Source organism: Pogona vitticeps, chromosome 5 (assembly GCF_051106095.1).
Source record: "Pogona vitticeps strain Pit_001003342236 chromosome 5, PviZW2.1, whole genome shotgun sequence".
Classification (NCBI taxonomy): Eukaryota; Metazoa; Chordata; class Lepidosauria; order Squamata; family Agamidae; genus Pogona; species Pogona vitticeps.
This window is the reverse complement of record NC_135787.1, coordinates 126426469-126449175: the sequence shown is the minus strand read 5'-3', so window position 1 is coordinate 126449175 and position 22707 is coordinate 126426469. Positions and strand designations below refer to the sequence as shown.

Below are 22707 nucleotides of genomic sequence, written 5' to 3'. Positions count from 1 at the left end.
CCTGAAGAGTTCAAAAATTAGAACTGTCATGGAAAATGAGCCTCAAGAAGTTTAATCTGTCAAGGAAAAGTGGAGGAATATCACAGATCATTTCTCCATCCGCATGATGATTATTATAATTTTTTATAGAAGGAAGAATCCCAGTATTCCATTGCTTTATCAAGATAATATCTTAGAATGACTGTTCTGAACTTAATTGTAGACTGTATACATTGTAGCATCATTTTTTTAAAAAAAGTAAGTGGCATATTTTGAGATGGACTGCTCAGAGGCAACATGTATACCTGAATTTTGTCTCTGGAGAGCTTTATAACATTGACATGTCTTTTTCATTCCTGTGGTTTTACTTTGGATGAGCTCTCAGCATTGCACATTTCAGAGAGAAGCAACACATTTGTTCTGTAAATTGCAAAGCAGCTTGTCAAAATCTAGATTCTATTTCTCTGATAAGGTGCCTCTGGCTAGACTTCTGTATTAATCTCATTGCCTTTAATGTCCTTTTCCACTCAGTGCCATTCTGATGGGTTGATCCATAGGCCCTGTTTATTTGCAAGGAGTTGGGTTCCTGGAATAATGAATACAGTGGTGCCTCGCTTAGCGATGTTAATCCGTGCAGCAAAAATCGCTGCTAAGCAATTTCATCGCTAAGCGATATTAAGAAGCCCATAGAAACGCATTAAAACCTGATTAATGTGTTCCTATGGGCTAAAAACTAACCTTAAAGCGAAGATCCTCCATAGGGGCAGCCATTTTCGTTGCCTCCAAAGAGAGGCAAAACAGCGGGTGGCCATTTTTTCCCGGCGGCCATTTTGAAACCGCCGATCAGATGGCTGAAAATGGGGGCTTTGTGATGATTGCTTCCCGATCATCGCAAAGCGAAATTTCCCCATAGGGACCATCGCAAAGCGATCGCTCTTGCGATGGCAAAAAGTCCATCACAAAGCGATTTCATCGCTATACGGAGCGATCGCTATGCGAGGCACCACTGTGTACATATTTTACCCTGAGTTGCATAGTTCTAGAAAGAATGTTTGGTGAATACTTTGAGCAATTCTCGGATGAACCATGTGCTCATCTAGCTGTTCTCGCAGTCATCCAAAGACTGTCTCCTTTAGAAGGGACAACTATCCTATGGCTTTGTCAGCTGAACTGCATCTAGAAGCTGGGCAGATTCTGCAGTCAGACTTGTAAGATCCCTTACCCAAAACTGTCCCTTACCCAAGGTGAATGGCATGTGAAGAAAATTCAGGGAGGAGAGAGCTGTTTATCCTTATACTAGGGTTCTATAGAAGGTGCAGAAAGTGGGAAGGAAATAAAAACAACTTCCCATCCCCTACATATTTTCTGTGTTTCTCTCCCTTCTTCAGGTAACAGCTTCAAGTTAAAACAGAGTAGTTTTAGGAACAGAAGAAAGAAGAACCCTTTCTCTCTCTCTAAAGTTCTTGAGTGGAGTGAAAAGCAGAGATGTTAGGTGTGGTATCAGATTTTCTGTATGTGATAACTGCCCCTAGCTGTAGCTGACTGGACTGCTGTCTGTCTGAGGTTTCCAGACAGTTCACTGATGTCATGGTTTTCACTGTGCTCTTAAATGATCAAGAGTTTGTGTCCAAGTTCTATTAGATATGTACTGCTGGAAATGCAGTCTTTTAACATGAATGTGGCAGGATAGGTGTGGGTAGGTGTGGGTATGTGCATAGATGTCAGAAGGATTGCAGCTCTTTTTATGAACTTGAACCTGTGACTGACTAGAGGTTTTTTGACTTGATTGCTTGGTTTCAGTAGGAAGACCAAAGAAAAAGATCATATGAAGTACATGTTTTTAAAGGCTGGTTTCACTTTCAATATAATTATATATTTTTAGGTTTTTATCAAGGAATTGTAATAGCAAATGTGTACAATGTTGTGGATGCATACAATTTTAACTCGTAGTACAGATCTATTTATTAAATGATTGTTTTGTCCTTCAGCTTTGGGTATGTATGGATGAAGACATTTTACAGTATTATTATTGTAGTTAAACGTTTACCTCTTGCTATGTTTAGATCACTTTCTCATTGAAAGACCTGTTCCTAACTATTGATTTTACTTAATGATGAATTTTGGACCCAGCTGTTTAAGCAGCTTACATGTTGCTTTTATCAGAACTTCTTCCTGCCTTCAACAAAGCTAGCTGGACTGTTTGTATTTTATGATTATGCTCTAAAGAGCACATATTGCAGAGCATTCCTGAATATTCAAGTATTGAGGACAGTGCCATTAAAATAATGTGTGCACAAGTAAAGAGGTTCCTTCCCTTTCCCTCCCTCTCATCTTTCAAATATTGACCATTAAAACATCTGTCAACATATTTTTGCATGTTGATAGCACACATCAGCGCATGTTGAGGGTTATGTAATAAATAAAGAACGACAAATTCACTTTCCACTGAAAAGGGCACCTTTTGATCCAAAAGGGATATAGAAAACTGTTTTATGGGGAGTGAGAACTTTAGTCCCTCTAGTCTAGTATTGTCAACTTTGGCTGACAGCAACTCTCCAAGATTTCAGGGAGGATTCTCCAATCCCTTCCTAGAACTTCCTGGTGTTCCTTCATATGTGTTTTCCCATCCAAGAACTGAGGAGACTAAACTAGATTTAGCTTCCAGAATCAGCCTAGACCTCTGGGTAGAGTGGGCGGCATATAAATCAAATCAATCAATCAATCAATCAATCAATCAATCAATCAATCAATCAATCAATCAATCAATCAATCAATCAATCAATCATTTGTGTTTAGGATAGTAACTGGTAAACCAAATCAGGAAAAATCCCTTTTCTCTTCCCAAATATGGGGAAAGATGAGAACTCTGCATGAATATAGTATCTTATCGAACAGAGAAGACATATGACAAGAACAGGCTTAGCAGAAAGGCAAACACCAGTTCACATTTATAGATTCCTGTATAGAACAGAGTGAACAATTGTGACTCCTTGGTTCTTACATCTTTGACCTGCCTAGAATGGTATTGTATGGGGGAACTACTGGAATCAAATGAAACTTGAACTATCTCTGGAGGCAAAAATGTCAAAATTGAGGCTGTCCTATTTTGGGCACATCATGAGAAGGCAGGATTCTCTGGAAAAAGACAATAATGCTCTGAAAGGTTGAAGGCAGCAGGAAAAGAAGGCCAAATGTAGAATGGACTGACATCATAAAAAACGCCACAAGCTTGAGTCTACAGAAGTTGTAAAGGGCTGGCTGTTGAGGCCAGGACATTTTGGAGACTGCTTCTTCATAGAGTCGTCATCAGTCAGAAGTGATTTAATGGCACATGACAACAACTGGGATCCTCAGTAAAATGTTGCCTGTAGTATAGGTGGAAGGAACTTTGCTGTTGTCCCTTTTAAGGGGCAGAGGGAAACTTCAGAATCCTTGAAGATGTAGATCAGCTCAGCTGACAGCCAGTTCAAGTTGCATTTTTTTTAAATTTCCCTCCATGGGAGCCTGGTTATATATTTTGTACTTACTTTAGACAAGAATGTTAATAGAATTTGGAACTGTGTTATATCTTTAGGGACCAATATGTGGTAGTGCCCTTTCTGGATTTTAATACTTGAAAACCAGGGCACCATTATGATGGCAAATCTATGTTTGTTGTTCATAGTGTAACATTATTTTTATTTCTTGCTTGAGCACTGTTAGATATAATAGTTCTTCTCTTTGGTTTCACTCTTGCTGTGGTAAACCTGTTCAGGTAAAATCCCAGAAGTTGAGTCAAACTGACCTTCTAGGATGTGTTCTTTGATGGAGGACGTCCTTTTGAATCCATAGTGTGTGTACGTTGTAAAAGATATCTGATGGCCAGAAAGATCAGTGAACTTTGGAATGATTAATTCAGTGATTTAAAATTTAATGGGATATAAGGTAATAGGGAATTTGAGCCAGTGTTCAAAGGCACTAACTGTCTTAAAAGCTGAGTCTTAAGCAGTATTTTTCATCCAAATTACATGCGGTTGGTTGAATTGCAATCAGTAATGAATGAAATGTGTTTTTTATTATTATTATTATTATTATTATTATTATTATTATTATTATTATTATTATTATTATTATTATTATTATTATTATTATTATTATTATTATTATTATTGTTGTTGTTGTTGTTGTTGTTGTTGTTGTTGTTGTTGTTGTTGTTGTTGTTGTTGTTGTTATTTATATATTATTTATTTTATTTTTCTCTTTATAGAGGTAGGGTGGGGTTAGGGGTAACTGGGGTAAGGATATTTAAGTATAGTGTCTGGATTTGGGATAGCTTGTTCACCATACATCTATCAGTTCTAATTCATTTGCCAATAGAAGAAATATTTTGGGGATTAATGTACAATTTTCTTTTTTACTGGCTTTAGTACAGTCCAAATCTCTATCGAAGACCACATTAAAATCCCCTACAATACAACACTCCTCAGACTCTCTTAGTTTTGTTTCCTTATACAATATTTCAAAAAAAGGCTTTCTGATTATCATTGGGAGCATAGATATTAAATCCATTTCCAGTTTTTGCAGATAGTAAAACACTTTACGCCTTTTTTGTGGTGAATTAAGACCGTGGGCGTTTAGTATACATAGTTTACATTCACCCTTAGACATCTGCAGTTTCTTTACTACCTTTGTCTTTCTGTCTTTGTTTTCTTCTCGTGGTCTTTGGGCTCACATTCTTTAGTGAAATTTTTGCTCCTGCACCCTCTAATCCTTCTTCTGATTCCGAATCTTCTACTTGTGTTTCTTCCTCCTCTCTCACCATTTCTGGGGTCCTTTTCGTCAGTTTTTCCTCTTCTACTGCTTTCTCCTTGTCTCCAAATTGGTTCAAAAATTGTTCAGCCTTCATAATAGAATTTATATAATACTTTCTTGCTAGGAACTCAAATGTTAGTCCTTCTGGGATTAACCATCTATAAGTAATTGTATTTGTTCTTTAAAAAGTAGAATGTTTCTCGTACATTTTCCTTTTGTTTCTTATTTCCCAGGGAATATGTTTCAATATCTTCAAGTTCCTTCCATCTTTTATATATTGTTTATCTTGCATTATTCTTAATATTTTATCCCTGTATGCAGTTTTTATGAATCTAATTTGGATCTCTCTTGGGAAATGCTTTTTTTTCGTAAATTGTGAAGAAATTCTTCTGACCCCGTCTATGTTTTCCTTAATTTCCACCTTCTCGCCCTCCGCCCAGTATGATAATAGGTCACTTGTGACTTCCAAGAGATCTTCATTCTGGGTTTCTGGTGCATTCTGAGTTCTTAAGATGTGAGAAGCATTCTCCGTCTGGATTCGAATCGTTGATGTCTCATTTTGATTTTGTAGAGTTTCAATATTTCTTAAATCCTCCTGCAATTCTGTAACTTTCTTCTCCATTTTATTTGATGTTTTCATTGTCTTCTGTTATTCTTGATTTTGTTGTGTTACCTCCTCTTCCATTTGGCTCAGTTGTAGCTTTGTGTCCTCCTGTTGCTTAGTGTGAGATCTGATACTTTCGTTTCCAAGGCTGAGATATCAGACTTAATCTCATCAAACTTCTTGTCGAAATGGGCTGTTTGTTGACTGAATCTGGTGTTCATAAACTTCTCAAAGTTTTCTTTTGTTAATATAGAAGACTGAGATTCCTGCATCAGTTTTAGTGGTGTGATTTCCAGTGCTTGACTTCCTTTCCCCACCTTTGGTTTTCCAGCCATTTTTAAAAAATTTTACTTCCCCCCCTCCCTTCTTACATAGGTTTAAGTAATTTAGTATATTAGGGGTGTGTATGTATATGAAAGTACAGCCAGCAAACCCAGTCAGAAATAAGTCAATCAGCCGATAAAGATCTCCCAAGATGTGCTAAGTCAGACAAAAAGTCAATTAAAAAAATCTTTCCAAGGATAACGTATTCTAAATATAATAGATATAGGCCCAATTTAAAACCCAATTAAAAACATGGCTTGTTTATTCAGGCCTTCCCTCCAGCCAACTCTTGATTTTTTCTTACTTTTCCTTTTTATCTTTACTGCTGTTCTTGTCTGATTATTATGTATTTGTCTGTGTTTTATTATTTGATTTTATATTTGGAAGCCGCCTAGAGTGGTCCGGTGGGCCAGATAGTCGGGGTATAAAATAAATAAATAAATAAATAAATAAATAAATAAATAAATAAATAAATAAATAAATAAATAAATAAATAAATAAATAAATAAATATTATAGGCCGTATCCTAAATATAATAGATATAGGCCATATTATTCCACTTCAAATGTCTATTTATGTCTAAGTTTGAGGAGGTAAAAAAGAAGAAGAAAGAGGCAAAGCCTCTTGGAAAAATGAAATGTGTTTTACACAGGCTTCACAGAATTGTAGTCTTGGTGATTACTTCAAGTCTGTGCTGGTTGATGCCTCACTTGAAAGGAACCCTGCTTGGAAGCCAGCCCAAGCAGCAGTTGCATGAAAACCAGGGAGAGATCTCTGATAAATGAAGACAGAGAAGTGTTTCCTTTTTAATTTTTTTTTAAATCACAACATAAAATACATAAATCAAAATACAAATCAACTGTGTTTCCCTTCACCCTGGTCGGGACCTCTTGCAGTAATCTTCTTCCATTGTCTTAATTATTGTTCTTCTTTAATTGTCCTCTTCTCCAGAACTGCATTGATTCCTGATTCTGAACTTTCACTTTTTCTCTTGTTTGCACATATTCAAGAAATCTGCCCCATTTATCATAAAAGTTATTATTTTTTTTATCTCTCCTCTCTTAACCTTTAAGTTACAAGTTAACTTATCATTTATAGCAATGTTCCATATTTCATTATACAATTCTTACAATTTGAAATTCAGACTTTGATTTCCGATTCCTAGCTATTATTAATCTAGCTGCTGTTAATAAATTGGTAACCAACTCTCTAGTCGTCATATCATAATCCACATTTTCAAATATTAATAACAAAGCTATCTCAGGATTAAATTCTAAATCTTTTCCACATATATCCTTTAATTCTTTAAAGATTAGTTTCCAAAATCTTTGTACTTTTTCAAATTCCCACCACATATGAAAGTATGTACCAATTTCTCTCACACATTTCCAACAGACATTCAGATAACTAGCATTAATTTTATTCCATTTTGTCGGTATCAGATACCATCTTAAGCCTAGTTTGACAACATTTTCTTTTGTTCTCACCAACATAAATTGCAAAACGCTCATTTCCCACATCATCTATTCTTCACCATTTATTCTTATTCTGAGAAGTGTTTCTAACAGGCTGTTAACCTGTCTTTGAAATATAGCTGACTTGTGTGGGTTTAAGAAAGAAGAGAATTTTGGTAAAGATTGGAAGCTAATCTCTCCTGCAAAACAGGTGCTTTAGTCTTACCAGCTAGCTTGCACTATTAAGTTGAATATGGAATCTGGGAACTCATTTGAAGCAATAATGCTGCTATACATGGAAAGGTTTACACTGTTTATAATGACATGTAAAATTACTATGAACTGGATACAATCCAAAGGTGAGAATGGTTGATACCTTTAGTAGTTGATGCCACTAAAAAAAAATCCAGATGGAAGCTAGCTTTCAACTTGTACAGGTATTCATCAGACATCACTGTGTTGTGGATGGTGCAGAAAAAAACATATGAAATGTGCAGTCCAGGTTCCTTTGTTGAAAGTAAGCTTCAAAATGGGTGCTGCAGACTATTAAACTGCTGGATAGGTTGAGGCATCTGGTTGGGAGTTTGATTCCCCACTGTGCTTCCTTGACAGGGTCTGGACTCCATGATCCTGGATCCTTTCCAGCTCTCCAGTTCTAGGATTATTATGATTAAGTCAGAGATGTCGTTTCAGATTTCACCTCTGCTAGGATTGATTGGAATGTCTCTTTCAGACCTAGGAAACAAAGAGCTATCAGTCCTTCAGCCCCCTCCCCTTATTGAAACATAAGGTTTATTTTTGCCTGGGGCTGGAGGCATACAAAAAATGTGACAAAACTCATATCAGACTACTGCAGGAAGCCAGTCTGTACTTCCACCACCAGCAAGGCAGAGTTTTCTCAGTCACTGGCTTCTTAAGAGAAGGTCTCTAAAAATTGGGCTACAGATTTCTTTTTTAAAAGTGTTTAATATTGGTTGTTTTCATATTTTAAGCTACCTTGGGTTCTCCTGAGGAGAAAAGTGGGATATTAATATTATAAATAATAAATAAATGAATAATATCTCTCCTTGCCTTCTGTCTTCCATATATGTTACTTCAGTCTAGTGCAGATGACTTCTCTCATTTCCACTTTCTCATGACTTTGTGAAAGTTGGGTAGAGTATTACTGGTCTAAAGTGAGCTTCAAGGCCGAGTGAGTGTTGGAATCAATGTTTCTCGAATGTTAGCCTATTTTTAAAATGTCTTTACATACTTAGCTTTACAACGTCTTTGGACTTGCACTGTTTTCCCTACCAGTTTTGGTACGATGTACTGTATAGCCTTGTGAAAAAACAGTCCAACCCACAGAGAACTGTGACAGCAAAACAATGAAACTTCAAAAGTACCTGCCTCATAGCTGATGTTGTTTCCTATGCCGTGCACTTCAAGTGCTTTCATATATGCTCATCATACCATTGCAAACCCAAGTTTTCTTATCTGTGCTTCCAACAGTGTGATATACACTTTTGAAACTGTCTGTACAGCACTGTTAGCAAAGGTATGTCATCACTCTTCATCTGTTAATACTAGTGAACTGGGTCCTTAGATCTCCCAAAGAATGCTTCTTTTCTGTATTGCAGCTTAGCTCTTGGCCAGTTCCAAATTATAAAATGGAAAAGAAATGAACAGCTCTCTAATTAGGTACAATTGCTATGTAAAGTTCAAAATAACTTCAAAGTGCTGAATCATACATTAAGACACTTGGGCTTTCTCTTTCATAAATTAGTGAAACTCCTAAACTCACTGTGTAAGGTCTTTTTACTTGAAGTCAGTTCATCATTTGCATGCAAAATCCATTTTTAGAGAGAAGTATTTGAAAGCCCTCTTCTGAGCATACCAGGCAGAACATTTTATTTTATTTAAAGAACTGATCACTTTCTAGGATAGTAGTTGCTCTCTATCCTGTCGCCTCTTGTCTATTTGAAATATATTGAGGTGGGTGTACGGCCAACTACTGTACTTGATAGACAAAGTGTCTCACCAAAATTACCTGTAAACTGGGTTTGTATGTATTTCTTTATAATATTCTTAGAATATAATATTCTTTAGCATTTGCAAAATGTCTCAGTAGACACTTAACCTAATGAGAGGCATCTATCAAAGGGACGCAGAATGTAGAATGAAGTGAACTGGGGGAGGATAAATGCTTTCCGCTCAACAGGCATATGACAGAAGCACTGCATGTCCTTCAGTAAATACCAGAGATGTTTTCTGACATTTTATGCAGGGGAAGAGCCCTGTGGAATGACAAGCCTTCAGTGGGGGAAAGATCTGCATTTTGTCTCTTAGTAGCTTGAACCTTGGCACCCTTGGTATTTCCAGTCCTGGACACTTTTTGTGGATATTGTTGGATGCTCAGTGACAGGCAAATATATATTGTAATGTGAAGTGTCTGGTAGAAATATTTATCAGCCACTCTTGAGAAATCCCTTTTTGCTGTTCTCATGTGGCTACTGTTTTACAGAGTTTTCAAGCAGCTGTGATTTTTTTAAAGGATGTGTTATAACGACCTTTAAAAACAAACCCTGTCTTTTTAAAAAAAAACTCTTCACACAAGTCGCAAGCAGCTGTACAATTTGTTTTTGTATAAATATGCTATTGTGCCAAATAGGAAATCTGAACTACGAGATGAAGTTCATTTTCACGTCTGCCCTTTTATGATAGATGTCCTTATCATCCTCTGTTATGTGTGCTCATTGGAGATGAGGCAGGAGGAAAGAACATCAAAGCAAAGTTTACAAAAAAAAATTCCTTTAATACCAACTGTGTAAATATTGGGGCAAGAAATAGGACATTGCATTTTTACACCTCTGAAGAGGCCAGGGTGAGAAATAAATGTTTCCATTTGCAAAGCTAAAAACACAGCAGGAAAACATAGCTGCAAGGGACCAGTTTTAAAGTGTTATGCTTGGATCTGTCTACCCTGAAGACACCCTGTAAGCAAAACTTACAAGACTCTTCTAAACTTTCTGTGTAGGGTTGATTTCAAGACCTTTTTGAGATACGGCAACTTGGTGTAGTGCCCTTTTTTGAGCAAGCAGCGCACACACACACACACACACACATCCCCCAAATTCTAATGAAACAACTGTTTGGATGGAACCTCTGGCTAGTGACATGATTCAGCCCAGCTGGGATGGAGGATGGTGGTGGGGAAACAGGAACTCAGTAGTTCAGATCTCAGTGGCCAATTATCTAAAGCAGTGGTTCTTAACCTTTGTTACTCAGATGCTTTTGAACTACAACTCCCAGAAACCCCAGCCAGCACAGTTGGTGGTGAAAGCTTCTGGGAGTTGCAGTCCAAAACTCCTGAGTAACCCAAGGTTAAAAACCAGTGATCTAAAGTACATGAAGAGTTGAGGCAGTTCTGACTGGTATTAGAGCTTCCTGAGGCAGGAGGTTATTCTGTAAATAAGACGTGAAGCTCCAATACCAGTCAGAATCGTGCTATCTGTTATGGTCAGGAACTAAACATTGTGTTGAGTCCAGTGGGTGGGTGGTGAGGTTGGCTGGGCTAATTAGTAGCTTATACATGATGTTGAGTTAGCTATGTTGACAACCAAATGTGTAGGCCACTAAATTTGCTCTTGGGGAATTAAATTGTTGCCAGCTGATTTCAAGATATTTATTTCAATCTTAGTTCTTTAGGAAAAGCATTGATCGTTCTGTATATGCTATGTTCTAACAATCTTTAGTTTTTTATGTACATTTTAGTGCTTAATTTTAAAAACGTGATGACTTTCCTGTACTTTTCAAGGAAACAGTTTGCTGTACAAGTTGCCATTGATTCATTCTGGCTTTTCCCCTTTTATTTATTTTCAGTATATTTTATTCATTACATTTATATCCTGCCCATCTAGTGCTGGGGCACTATTCTAGGTGGCTGACAACAATTAAAATACCACGACCCAATGTATCCCAAGACATAAATTAAACCCAGGATATTGAAAAAAAGTAGGAAACCTGGACAGCAAATTGAAATCAAGATCAATTTCAAGATCAATTCACAGGGATGTTACAGGGGCAAGATGTTTCCAAAGGCCTCTTTGAACAGTATGATTTTAACCTGTTTTTGGAAGGACAAGAGGGAGGTTGTGTGGCATATATCTGTAGGTAACACATTCCATAGAGTTACGGCCACTACCAAGAAGCCAGTTGATTCATCTTGTGAATAGCAATAAATGAATAATAATAGTGTAATAGTGTTGGGGGCAGGGTGGGATTGGAACAAGAAAAAGCAAAGTTATTTTTAAGAACTTTCCCAGTTGGATTGAAGCAAAGTAATGTATTGCTTCTTATAAGTTTCATTGCTCAAGGTAATTTACAGTCTTCGCAATCAGTTTTAAAGAGCTGCATATAGCCTGAGTTTTATAGGAATAATGCTTTCTGTGATGGTTAACAACACCAGAACAACAGCCTGCTATACTGTACTTCAGTATTGAACAAATTTTGTAAAATACATCTCCCTCCACGTTAAAATAAATGTGAATTTATGTACATAGCATGCTTGCTACTTTCAGCATCTACTTGTTCTGCGGGTTCTGTTATAAAGTTAGTAACTCCAAAATACTGCTTTGTACAGACAATTATAGGCACACTCATTTTTCTAAAAACTTTGGGATTCTGGTAAGATGACTCCTATTCCTCCTCTTTCTCTCCCCACTCCACCCTACGCCATGTCCCCTAGCACATGATTGGTGTGATGTTAGTTCTGTAAGAATCAGTTCTTGCTTCAGCATTCACAAATCTAAAATATGACTCTTCTTTTGCATATTGTGTAATGATTTTTTTTTGTCGTAACGTAACCTATTCCAAAGGTCTGTAAGCAAACACTATGTGTATGTAGGGTTTGGAAGGGCTGCCTTGTATTTTCTCTCCTGCTCACCAGATGGCTATCAGTACAAGTTAGATTAATTCATATGGATAAATAGTGAGTCAAAGTGTAAAAGAGACATGTCTCCCTCCCACAATGCTGCAGAATTCAGTCATAGTCCACAAATTTCCAATTGCTTGATTGGATGTGCTGATCAGAGCTAAGCAAAACACACTGCTTCATGTTCTGTTGCTCTTCGGTTCTATGGCACCTGCTAATAAAATCCTTAGGATTAAGTTTAAAAAATACTTGTAATTCATAACTTAATTTAAAAACATTGATAATGTTGATTTTGGAGAAAAAAATAAATCTGTAGCTAAAATTAACTCTCAGTGTCCCTTCCCAATCTTTAACTAGCTTAACCAAAACACTTCCCTCATGTCTTGTTATTGAAGGGAATTAGCATAATCATCTGGCAGGTGGAACTGATGATGTTAGTGATACTCAGTATGCTTCTCTGGCTCTTAGAAATGGGAAGGTGTTGTTTTTAAACTCAGTGGCCCTGTTGCCTCCTGCATCCTCTTTCCTGGTGTACATGAGGCACAACCAGATGCAAGCAGGATGATCTACATGATGATTTAATTAAGATAGGTGGGGGAGATGGTCACTTTCGTAATCTTCTTTTTAGTAGTATAAGAAAAGGAGCTGGTGTGTCAGTGGTGAAGAATAACTCATTTCATTTTGCTTAATATATTTAGAAACACTGAATGGAGAATACACTGAACACTGCATAGTACACTGGCTATTATAAGTAAAGGTAAAGGTTCCCCTTGACAATTTTTGTCAGTCGTGTTCGACTCTAGGGGGCGGTGCTCATCCCCGTTTCCAAACCATAGAGCCAGCGTTTTGTCCAAAGACAATCTTCCGTGGTCGCATGGCCAGTGCGACTTAGACACGGAATGCTGTTACCGTGTTATAGCACTCAGCAAATGTGAAAAGCTACCTCAGCCATATGGGTGATAGAACCCAAAACCCACCGTGAAGCATACATGAGATTGAAAATCCTCTTAATCCTTTAGCAGAGGTTGCTGTGTGGACCTAGTGGTGTGTATGTATCCTCTCCTTCCTTTTTTACATGCAGAGCCTCTCCCCATGGCTGGCTCCCCTCTCATTTCTTCCTGTTGACTGAAACAAAATCTTATCAGGATAGGGGAGATATCCACTGGTGGAATGGGTGGAGGTATATGTGGAAAGAAAAAGACTTAAAACAGCCCAGAACTGTCCTCAGTTTCTTCTCAGGTATGTTGTTGTACTCTTTTGGGTAACTACCACAAAAGTAATGATGTCCTAAGCATAACATGGCATCTAGGACTTCTCTGCCAGAGCAAGGTTAAGTGCCAGATGGCCACAGGGAAATATTTCTCTTGATCAAATGTTTACAATCTGACTACCTGCATGCCATGGTTCCTTGGGGGAAGGAAACAGGAGTAAGTCTGCCTAAGACACACACACGTCTGCCTCACTGTGTTGTGCAATTATTGAATACAGATTACTCACTGTTTCTTCAGGCAGTGGTGCTAGGAGCTCTAGTCTCATTGTGTTAACTTCTTTTTTAAGAACACGTACCAAAGGAATTATATTTTCTCTTGTATCTTCAAATGAAAGGGGGGGGGTGACTTAAGTGGGTTTATCAAGGGGCTTTTACTTTCACTGCCATTTCCCTTTGTCCTTAATATTTCATTGTTAGGCATCTAATTTTCTTAGACACCAGTGAACAGCCCTTCAGCTGGAAGTACTAAACAAATTGCTTACACTAAGACAGGCACCCGTTTCGCTATATAAATCTTAAGGCATCAGGGTGCCTAGCACAGCATCATCCCCTCCTTCCTTTTCATTCCCAAAGATTAAGTGTCCCTTCAGCATGATTCTCTCTCTCTCTCTCTCTCTCTCTCTCTCTCTCTCTCTCATTTACCACCTACTAACAATGCCTGCTGAGCTACAAAGCTGGCTGAGAAAAAAATTTTTGCCTATGCAAATGTTGAGAAATGGTTCTTCTTCTGACAAATATGTAATTATTTTCTCCTGTTCCAGTGACGATTATTAGAGTAAATTGAAGCTCATTTGGTGGCTGCACTTGAAACAGCATTTTACACTGTGCCATTTCAGGCCTCAGCATTGTGCAGCTGATGGTTTCTGCTGGGGACTTTGACTGTAATTGATTTTCAAGAAAAAGGAATTTCATAGGCTGAGATAGAATTGTTTTCTAAAGTGAAGCCAAATAATTTAAGGTAACCACTTGAAAATCAATGAAGGTTCCAGACTATTTAGGTGGAGAAAGAGGATGGTAACTGTATACAACAACCAGCTGTTGACATTTTCCAGCAAGCTGTTTTTTTAAAAATAAATATTTTCATTCTTTAAAATGAGAATGTGGTTCATTAAAAGAACAGAAAGGCAAGCTCTGGAATGACTTGGAACATATTTTCAAAATTCTTGATCTCTGCATTAAGAAGGGAATGCATTGATTTCTTCTTCCAACCCGCAGCATCTACATCAAACTAAAAATTAATTTTCTTGCCCTAGGACATGATTGAAAATCCTGTTGGATTCTTGGTGAAAGCCTCTGGATAAATCTTTCTGCTTAATGCTGGGGAGTGTGTTGTACAGTATATGCGAAATGAAGAATCACTGTTGCAAGGAGGGAATATTCTCTTGTTGACAGCATAGAACAGGGCTAGTTCCCACACCTCATAGGCCATTGCAATGCCTTCTGTATATGTTCAAGCTGCATAGTTGACATTAAGTGAAGACAAAGAGTCTCTCTAGGGATAACTATAGATTACTAGTGGTGTCAGGAAGCCCATTTAAATCACTCCACATGGAAGGCAATGCTTAAGTGTGGGTAAAGCAAGAGGTTTCAAGCACTATGAGGTAATCAGTGAAAGGTAGTGGGGGGAAATGGGTCAGTATCAATCAAGGGAGGAGGTAATGAGATCATAGTTAGCTATACATAATATATAACTTAAAGGTCTGGAAAACAGTGTTGACTTTAAGGCTAACATTTTCTTCATGTGTTTTCTAAGAAAATACTGAAAAATAAATGTTACCTGATTATCCTGCAAGCGTGTTCATTGGTTAAAACATCTCCTGGAAAGGCGGCAGTGCTCAAAATTAAACTGAGACAGAATTTGCAGGGGAGGGGGCAGGAACAATGCAGAGAATTTCACTGTGTTTCTTACTCTTATCCTTGAAACAGTTCAGTACTGCTCCCATTACTCTACAGTTTTCACACAAAGAATGTGGAGTCCAGTGTTAGAAGCAGGTACTGGTTTTTTTTTTCCTGTATGGTTTTCATTGATGCTGCAGAAAAAACACGGAGTACATAAGAAAAGATGCACTTTCCTATACCTTATCAGTGTTGGTCTTGGTTTTTGATGGGAAAATGTTACAAGTACTATACTGTATGCTAGTGATACATTTTCAGTAAGGGAGAAGAACAGCAAGCATCTGACAAGTTGAGCGTGCGTGCGTGCATAGGCTTGTGTATGTGGCAGTACAAGTGAAAGTTATTCCAACAGCAAAAACTGGCTTTTCAGTAAATCTACAATGGGAACAACTTTTCAATATGTTATCTGAATTCAGCTCATTTAGAGGTTCTCCTTACTTGGATTTTTACTACTTATGTAACACCTTAGCCATGACTGTAGATATTACGGAGCTGGATTTTTTTACATACAGTTCAAACATATTTGTCTTGTTCTGTTCATTTCTGGTTAGTAACAGTAAATTATGGCTTATAGTGTAGTAAGTCATACTAGAATACTCCATTGTGACTTGCTTTGTTAAGCAACACAATTTCAGCCAACAATATTTTTGTTCACATTCATTCTTTACATTTAAATAGTATGTAGAAATATGTGAATTTACCTTGCCTACATTTTACTGTTTTATGTAATAATAATAATAAAAAAAAACTCATGCCACCCATTACGTATTTAAAAACCCAGATAATTATATGGAAGACTTTATTATTTTTAGCTTAGTGAGGCATTTTAAAAATATCTCTTGTAAATCCAGATACAGTATGTTCAAGATTGTGAGCTGGGATGTGCACATAGGATAAATAACAGAAAAGCATTTAATTTACATTATCAATGAGTTGCTAAAAGTATAAAGGCATTCAGTTAACTCCCCCACCCCCTTTAAATCCCCTTTTTTTTTGGTCCAGTGTTCATCATGGCTAATAATGGTTAAAGCAGTAACTGTATTCAAAGGTGTTGTGTTCTGCTAGCACAAAACCTCTTCTACTCATGGATGGATGGTTTCAGACTTAGGAAAAAGCACAGAGTGAGAATGTTTGGGATTTTTTAGAGTGAGTAGATGGTTTCATTCAGTAGTGCAATCTTTCTTACATAAGGTACTACTGTATTATGGAAGCTCATTCTCAGTCCTTTCAGGTAATTTAAAGTGCATACACTACACTGCCTGTCTTTTCCATTTCTCCATTTATTTATATTATAATTCTGTGCCTTTATACTACATGTGGGAAGCCCTTCTGCAGAACAACGAAATTCTGTTGGATTCCTTTCTTCCATTCCCGATTCTTTGGATCTGTGCCATGAACATTACAGTACCATTAGAATGATGAAACAATTAAGTAGACAGAAGTAATGCTATCCAAAACAGTAGGGCACACAATAAAGCCAACAGCTGTGATTGAAGTCAGAATCATGTAGATCTTTAAGGTCTTAAATGAACTTCTAAAAAGGCCCAGTGGCACAAATGAAATGAGTTCCTTAAGGAAGCCTGATGCTTACTACAAAATCAGGCTGCTGCTTATTACAAATAAAAACTTCTATTTTTAGTAACTTACACCTTTTCCCTCATTGGTGGTGGTATTTGGATATTTACAAAGGCCCTTCACTGGAGCAAAATGACTAGGGGGTAAGGTATGGTTAAGAAAGTTTTTCCTGAGATAGAAAGTTCCGTAACTGGGAAGGAGATTGCAAAAAAGGTAGCTTCATTACCAGTGTAGATTATGCTCCTCTTTTGGCATTCCTGTTTGTACATGTATAGGAAGTGCTGAGGATGCATGATGCAGCCGTGTCCCCTCCACTCCCAACCTTTTCTGGGTCTAAGGAGGACCTATATTGATGCAAGGGAATATAGATACAAAGCTGCATATGTCTTATCAGATTTCGTATTTGTATGGAACTATGTAATTGCGCTCAACTGAATGGTGTTGCAGTACCTTTTCAGATCCTTTCAGCAACATGGAGCAGTCAGGAATATAGGAAGTATAGTAGGATAAAATATAAATAACAACACCTAAATTAGGCAGAGATTTTTTTGAAGCAGCAAAGGCAGCATAGGACTTTGCAATTTGGGTGTATTAAATGTATAAAAACTGGATTTTCCAAAGTTGTTATGGCTGGCTTTATTCTGTGGTCAGCCACATAAACAACTAATGTTTTCATTTCTAATTTCAGGATTTTGTTTTTTTAATTATTTTCTTTTTTCCCTTTTTTTGGGCAGATTTTGTAAACCCGTCGAGTGCTGTTGACTGTTGTGGAAACGAGTGAGATTTATGAATCTTGCATCCATCCTTTTTCTTCCTTTATGAAGCATTCTGTGATATTTGAAGAAAACCTGAGGTGAAGGTGCTTCTAAAATTCAAAAGCTCTTATATGACCCACTGCAGGTAAGAACTTGCTTAACCTCTCTAATAGTTTCTTCTGGAGAGTATTGTAATCGTAAAAAGATTTATTATTTTCAAAGAAACAGACAGACAGACAAACTTCCAAATGTGTATTTTCTCTGAACAAGAGTATTTACAAGAATCATGTCCCAGCAGTGTGTAATCATTTAACACCCCAAGATGGGCCAACCAACTTTGATATGTCTAATGAATTTCCATAAGTTCTAATTTTGAAATAAACCTATATTTGAGTCTTAACATTCTATGACCTTTTTAGAGTTAAAGGATCTACATGTATTTCCATGCCACCTAGTAATATGTCTCACCAAACTTTGTTGGAGTCACAAACTTAGTAGGCTGATGGGCTTTGTGGTGATCACCAGATAATTAGGATAGCAAAGAGTCTCTTAGAAATGGAGGTTAAAGAAGTCAGCCACACACACAGGGGTGTCTGCCAGCAGTTCTCCTGGTGGGCGGCTAGTAGAAAAGTTCCCAATGGGTTCCCAATGAATTTTGCCCTGCCCCCAGGAGGACTGTGCTTTTATTAACCTTACAAGCTCACAGATAGTGACAGAATACACATCGCTTACAGGGTTCAGATAGGACAATGGTTACATCATGCCATTAGGATTGAGCCCAAGTGCCCAAACTGCAACTCAGAATCAGCTTCTTTATTTCAAAGTGCCAATACTGCAATTAAAACCCGAATGCTGAGGTTTTAGTTTAGAAAAAACAACTGCTCCTGCACTGCAAGGGTTAAATGCTTGTTTCCCCCCCCCCCCCAATGGCGGTATTAACAAATAAATACTTACTGGTTTTCCAATCCCCCATTGGGCTAGACCGGTAATGGTCGCCATTGCACCCCTCCACTTGAGCACTGCACCAGCAGAGGGGAGTGCCAAAATCCGGGATCAGAGGACGGGTAAGTATTTCTCTATGGTGACTTATGGCTCTTGTGCCCACAGAGAGGGCTGTGGCATGTGTGCCATAGATTCACCATCACTGGCCTAGGGAAAGGCAATTAAGCAAGCTCTCTTATCACCTATGAGAAAGAAGAAGAATGATGGTAACTCTGCCTCTCAAAAGCAGCTATGACGTCATCCAGGAGAATTTTCTCTACACTGAAGAATCAGCCAACAGCTTAGCAACTTTGGGGAGAAGTGATTCCCCCACAAAACTTAAGAAAGTTTTCATTAAGTGTTGTGGTATATGAAGAATAGTGAATTGAACAACTGCTGGGAAATAATCTGACATTTTTATCTGGTAGTTTTGCAGAGTTTTTGTAGAGTTCATAGCTAAGCTTTCCATAGCTCTGTTATTTTATTTTGTTTAATGGAAAATGATCTAGGAGGAATGTGATGCCTCTGAATATGAAGGAGTCTGTTGAGTTTTCATGGCTGACAAAGAGATGGACTATCCTCTGTCCTTTGTCAGTCCATTTTTGGAGCTGCTTGAGCTTATAGCCATCAGCACATTTTGTGTAGTGAGCATCATAATGGCAATGATGTGATGTGAATTATTTTTATTTTCCTTAATTAATAGGAAGTTCTTCTGTGGGAAGTCACTCAACTTAGACTTTTTCAATGTACGTATGGAATTAGGATTCTTTGTTGACTTTCTTCCAAAGCGTGTAGGAAGCATCACTCATTGGTTTCCGACATATCAAAGCTCCCTTTTGGTGTCTCTGATGTGCTTAAAATCTGGCGGAATGTTGCTTTTGGTTTGGTCGTACTTATGAAATGAGTGTTTATAGTAATGTGTGAGTGATTGGTCTGTTACTTTGGTAGGGTTGTTTTAGATCATTCCCAGGTTTGATGTTAAGGTATACAGTTGTTTTTACAGATTAGAAAACAGAGGCTAAGAAAGATAAATGCGTTCTCAACCTGCATTTTATTAATGTGAATGTAATTTTATTATTGTTGCCATATACCATAACAAATTAAGAGTTAAAATGAGTACATAATTTTATAATAATAAAGCTATGGATAAAACTATAAATTGAGAAACATAATATACCTGATAGTAGTTTCCACTCTAATGCAAATACCCACATACTAACCCTTTAACCTACAGTTAGGAAATACTCTTTCTAAATGAAAACATGAGCAAACAACCACTTGGTAACTGACATAAAGAAATGCCTCCATTAGTAGAAATTAATGCATTCCACTTTTGAACATGTGAAATTATTGGTAATTTGACCCAACATTCTTCTTATTGCTTCATCTAAGGGGCAGCACGGGATGAAACGTTTAATCTCCCTCACTTGTCCCTTATTACAGGGTTTAAAGTACTGCTCCATGAGAACTTTGCAAAACTGTCCTCAAGGTATGCTGAAACCATGGTTTGAAAATGTGTTCCATAATGGTAAACTATTATGATTAATTAGGTAGCATGAGGTTATTTTTCATTGTCTGTAGCATTTGGATTTTGGACTCTTCTGCATTCTGAAAGAATGATTACAGCGTGGAGCTGCATAAGAGATTGAAGGAAGATTTTAACAGGCTCACTGGGGCTTTGAACCTTGTTCCACCTATCTCAGTTCTAGGTCTTTTTGTTTCCTTTGTGTCAGTTTCTCTGTTCCTGTCAAAAGCAACACAGTACAATTAATAAATGTTTCAGATGACTTTTGCCTAGTAACAGGCAATATCACTGGAACATCTAGTACAGTGGTGCCCCGCATGATGATGATAATCCGTTCCAGGAAAATCGCTGTTAAGCGAAATCGTCATCATGTGAAAAAAATTCCCCATTGGAATGCATTGAAACCCAATTTAATGCGTTCCAATGGGGAAATTACCTCGCCGTCCAGCGAAGATCCTCCATAGGGGAAGCCATTTTCTGAGCACCGATCAGCTTTTAAAATGGCTGTCCTGCAAAGCCTGGGTCTTCAAAACGCAGGACAGCCATTTTAGGAACCCGCCAATCAGCTGGGAAGATCATCGTCTTGCGAACAATCGGTTCGTGAAGCAAGAACCTAATCGATGTGCGAAAATTCCCCATAGGAAACATTGTTTTGCAATCGCTATAGCGATCGCAAAATAGTCACCGTCCTGCAGATTCGTCGTACAGCAGGGTCGTCATCCTGTGGGGCACCACTGTATCAAGTCTTCCATAATACATATTGAGTGACATAGAGAACTGACATAGGTGTGACATAGTTTGTTTTTCTCTACACTTGTAAAGGACTGTGTCAGTGCAAAAACATTTTCGGAGGGCCGCTTAATCCTGCCAACTTCAGTCCATAGCCTATTGAGTAACTTCCAAGAAACTCAGTTCTCTCTTTGCATCGGTTGAAAAATAATGTAAAAGCTGTAGCAGTTTTATTTTGTCATTAATCTGTGAATTGCCCATAAATCAAACATCTCGGGAAATGAAAGCTGTGGCCATGGAAAACAAGAGTCTTGCAAAAGAAAACAGTAGCAAGAAGCAGAATAAAATTATCAACTGACCAAAAACAATCAAACAAAAAACAAAAACAAAAAATCCACCCCTAAGTGAATTTAGCATTCATAGTTCTTAATGAGCAAGTGTATCCTGTCATGAAGCACACAACCAGCTGCATATGAAGTGCTTTTTTTTTTTTTTAGCATAGATAGTGCAGCACCACTTTAAATCTTCCCTTAGGAATAATTTGATGAAAACATCTGCCTATAATTTACAGGCACCTGAACAGCAAAACCATAGAGAAAATTTAATTATGGAACCGAGATTCAGACAATGTGGTTAAATGTAGGGAGCACAGCTTAACTATCTTTACTTAGAAAAATGTGTAACCAGAATAATTCAGCAGAGGCTGCATGACTATATTTTTAATATTTAAAAAAGTACTTTATTTTTATATTTGCCATACAGTTTGATTGCAGATCTGTGGCTAAATATTGGTCTAAACCTGGGGAAATCCTGGTTCATACTTCTTGCCAGAAGTGAATGTACCCTGTTCCCCCGAAAGTAAGACCTAACCTGTAAATAAGCCCTAGTATGATTTTTCAGGATGCTTGTAATATAAGCCCTACCCCATGAATAAGCCCCAGTTAAGTGAAACTCTGCCCTCCACCATTGTGCAGCATTGTACAGCCACCATAAGAAGATGACATGACTGTATTCGAATAAATGTAGATTGTTGTACATGGAAAAAATATACTGTATATATTCGAGTATAAGCCGACCTGAATATAAGCTGAGGCACCCAATATTACCACAAAAAACTGGGAAAACTTATTGACTTGATTATAAGCTGAGGGTGGAAAATGCAGCAGTTACTGGTAAATTTCAAAAATAAAAATAGATACCAATAAAATTGCATTAACTGAGGCATCAGTAAGTTAGTGGTCCTCAACATTGGGCCTCCAGATGTTGTTGAACTACAACTCCCAGAAGCCTTTGCCACCACCTCTGCTGGCCAGGATTTCTGGGAGCTGAAGTCCAAGAACATCTGGAGGTCCAAGGTTGGGGACCATTGGGTTACATGGTTCTGAAGATACTGCCCTTCTGAGCTGTGAGGCACACTTCACTGCCTGCGGAGGGAGGACTCATACCAGATACTGCACTTATCTACTGCTCTACTGCGGCATAACAAGATGGAGGGAGACAGATGATGGAGGAGGAAGGTGGGAGGAGGAAGGTGGGTACATAGATTATGCAGAAGGAGGATGGTACTGTCCTGGAAGTGGAAATGCAGTGTACTTAAACCAGGACATTGGACCACCCACAGAGGCTGCAGGCGCCTGTAGATAAGCAGGGGAGTCCGGAGAACACCCGCACTGCAGGGGAGAACATGTAATTTTTACACGGACTCAAATATAAACCAAGGGGGTGCTTTTTCAGATAAAAAATTGTGCTGAAAAACTAGGCTTATACTTGAGTATATACAGTAAAACGTCCCCTGAAAATAAGCTCTAATGTGTTTTTTGGAGCAAAAATTAATTATTTTTGGGGAAACATGGTAACTAGTTGACCATGAACCAGTTAAAGAGAAATAAAATGTGTAAGATACCATAGAATG

General features: G+C 37.8%; 1 protein-coding gene across 2 annotated transcripts in view; it reads left to right on the top strand.

The window, feature by feature from the left end:
• Positions 1-22707, top strand: part of PLXNB2 (plexin B2) — a 385384-nt gene that overhangs the window by 98136 nt on the left and 264541 nt on the right. For both annotated transcript variants that reach the window (XM_020797233.3, XM_078376762.1), the window contains exon 2: positions 17540-17705. The gene's annotated coding sequence lies outside the window, so the exon portion shown is untranslated. The remainder of the gene's footprint in view (positions 1-17539; positions 17706-22707) is intronic.